Source organism: Aedes aegypti, chromosome 3 (genome assembly GCF_002204515.2).
Source record: "Aedes aegypti strain LVP_AGWG chromosome 3, AaegL5.0 Primary Assembly, whole genome shotgun sequence".
In the NCBI taxonomy this organism is placed as follows: domain Eukaryota; kingdom Metazoa; phylum Arthropoda; class Insecta; order Diptera; family Culicidae; genus Aedes; species Aedes aegypti.
Genome location: NC_035109.1, coordinates 68,870,986 through 68,874,591, shown reverse-complemented (window position 1 = coordinate 68,874,591; position 3,606 = coordinate 68,870,986).

Sequence of the window (3,606 nt, the reverse complement as noted above, 5' to 3'; positions counted from 1 at the left end):
CTTATTATCGCGTTAATTAGGGATGCAAAATAACATATAAATTTGTGTAATATGACAACGTTCGTCGGATTGACTTGGTTGCAGCGGTATCTGTGTAATATTTCTATAATTAAGATGTGAATATTACACAAGTACCATGTAATGAGAAATTGATTTCTTGTTTTCGTGTAATTTCAGGGCGATGTAATATAACATCAAAAATATGCTATTATGCATCTGATTTTTGCTGTTACATCAGATTTTTATTACATCGGTTGAATTACGTTGATGCAAATTACATTATTTTTTGCTGTGAAGTATGATTCTTGATTATGCGGGCGGACGCGACGATTTGTAATCATCGCCGGTGAAATCGTCACCAAAATCGTCGCCAGCCAAGAAACCGATGAGAATTTGACGTTCCACCAGTCTTACCAACACAATGGACCGATGCACGAGTTCACTATCTGACGTTTTAGCGGTGTCGTGTTATTTATGTGGCCATGGCAACGAGTGAATATGGCACCGCTCAAACGTCAAATTAGTGAACTCGTGCATCGGTCCATGGATCAATGCACGAGTTCATTATCTGACGTTTGAGCGGTGCCGTGTTATTTACGTGACCATGGCAACAAGTGAATACGGCACCGCTCAAACGTCAAATTAATGAACTCGTGCACTGGTCCATGGACCGATGCACGAGTTCACTAATCTGACGTTTGAGCGGTGCCAAATTCACTCGTTGCCATGGGCACATAAATAACACGGCACCGCTAAAACGTCAAATAATGAACTGGTGCATTGATCCATTGCAAATCACCTCCTTTGATTTATTTTCAGGCATTTGACGTTTCACCAGTCTTGCCAACACAAAGACAAATCACCTCCTTTGATTGGTTTGCTAGCGACGATTTTTTCAGACTGTTCGAAAGTTGGCGGCACGTTTTGTTGCGAATGAAACAGACAATAGAACACTCAGAAATAAAAATAGTCACAGAATTACTGAAGTTTATGCATTAATGACTATTTTCTATCTGTCTCTCTTTTATAAGGCAATCCATGAGACAGCTGCGATCAGCTGATTTTTTGTTTATCATGAGGTTTTGGCGCGATCGGAGTGACCGTTCGATTACAAAGGAAAATGTAAAGCTCCGACAACACTCTCATGCTTTGTTTACCCTGCTGACAAAACAAGTTCAGAAAGCAAGAAATGTTGGGTGAAACATATTCATAAAGTAAAAACTAGTAGTTTTGTAAAAGTCACTTGACATTAGCTGTGACGACGAATGCAACCATGATAAATATTTTTACTTCTATAGGATTTAAAATTATTAAATTTAAATTTTGCTATAATAATACTGTTGGCACGAATATCCGGTAAGTTGGGGGACAATCCATACAAAATACAAATTCTATACTTTTCACCACTAATAGGGTCCTAAAGCCCTGTCCCAATTTCAGTGCCAAACGCTTAAGTTTATGCCAATAACACATGTTTACTCAATTTTCTAATGTTTTCCGTTGGTTTGAGTCCAAAAAACATTTTTTTAGATTTTGTCACACTCCTTGGCTTAAACTCAAATTTTGGGTGTATTTTGTTTTCCGTGTCCCTTCCGAAATGTGGTAAAACTCTGGGTGCTGCGAACTGAACCCCCTTTTATTTTCAAGCAAATCTTGAAATATGTTTCTTGTGACGAATTATGTTTGTCGTAATCGTCCCTCAAATGTCATTCAAAGTTTTCTCTCTCAACATTTTGTTCTCCGATCTCTCTTTGAAGAGCTTCAATGTGTTCAAACACCCATGACTTTCTCAAAGTTTGTTTATATTTGGACTTGGACTCTATCGACTTCATATGAAATATGGATATGTTCATATGAGAACTTTCGGGAAGTTGATTATTGTCTATCTATTCTATTTCCCCCTTAATTAACTTGTTGATTACAATACGATGCTCGGTTAAAGGTTGCCGAAGGAACAACAGAAGGGATCGTGTGAGTTTTCATCGTTTCCCGACGGATTTTATTCTCCGCTCAAAAAAGCTAAAATATTGTGGTACTAACTAGGCAAAAATGAGACATTGAATCACAGTTTATGCTCATCTCCTTTTGTACGGAGGATTGATACCACTCTGAACATGAATCTTTGGAGCATTACGATTCGATTACACGCAATTCAAAATTTGACAACTGTTGTTTTGTTGGGTTTATTTTTTGGTAGAATGCAATACTCCTTAGCTCTCTTTAGTTATTCATTTAAAACAAACATAACCTCAATTCCAAATGTTTGGCTCCGGCAATCAGGCTCCCGCTTGACAAGCATATTGAGTCTGTCCGCAGCACCCAGGTAAAACTAAAACCCCTGTGGTGTTTTTGTCGACTAAGCGAACGTCAAACATGATCAAAAGTGTCAAGGTTCATTTATGGACCCAATTTTTAAATTAAAGTTTAAACATGATATAGCCGTTATTTGAGCGGGAAATATTGGTAAAGTAGTTGCAGTAAGATGATCTTTCTTGTTATTGAATAAAAACAAGATTTCATTAGAAATTTTAGGACCCAATTGAAATACAGTTCGTTGAATTGTTTTTGTATTGTACAGCAATACACGAATTGCTAATCAAGACACTACATGAACAGTATATCACAGACAAACAGACGTCACACTCTCATCATTGTGCATCGACCACCTTTTTAACGGTTGATTCAAAAATATGGTAGGTGGCCAATCCACCACCAGAAGCGCTCGCATCGTTTTTGTTCGCGTTTCACGTTTACACACTACCGCCATCTGTTGGCCTGTCGGCCAAACAAACCGATTTTAGCATTGGGAGTACATGTCCTCGTGACTATGATTTTGATCGAAATGTGTTCTAAGTGTTACGTCTGTTTGTCTGTGAGTATATCGTATTGCAAGGAAAGCACCGTTGAAATCCTAGTGGCTAAAGATGGACAAGCTATACAATCGGAGATGGTTGGAGAAATTCGAGGATTAAGAAGCAACGAAGGGATCGAGATAATTTTGAAGAACGTTCTTTACGTGCCAGATCTGCGAGAAAATCTAATTTCGGTGCTCAAGATCTGGTGATATGATGGATGCTCGATTGAGAGGGGTTTTAGAAGTTGTAGCAATCGGCTGCAATCTGCCCTTCGTTATATCACCTAGTGACACCCATGGTAACCGGTTTGTTACTGTGAAAAACTAATTTAGTCGTTAGTAAAACTCCTATAAGCTAGACGCATTACAATAAAGCTCTCGTTAACTGTTTGTCTGTCCAAGTTCTTCTTGTACACGTACCCGAATCGCAAGAGTTAACCCATTTTCTAACGTGTAGCCAGGTCCGTCCCACTCGGGCTCAGATTGGGTACCACTTCTAGTACTGCATTTGGTCCCTCGGTAGTGCAAAAGGTACCCAAGTTTGACAGATCGCAGTACACTTTGAACGGCATTCTAGATTACCTTATGAGCCAAAAAATTTTGGGAAACTGCAAGGGACATGGGGGTCTTTAATTTGTCTTTGGTGTAGCAGTAATCTCTCAGAATTAATTTTGCGATTTCCCGGGAGCAGAACCCTTTGTTATTATCATGGGATGACGTGCGTATCGTCATGAAAGGAAACCCCCTTTCCT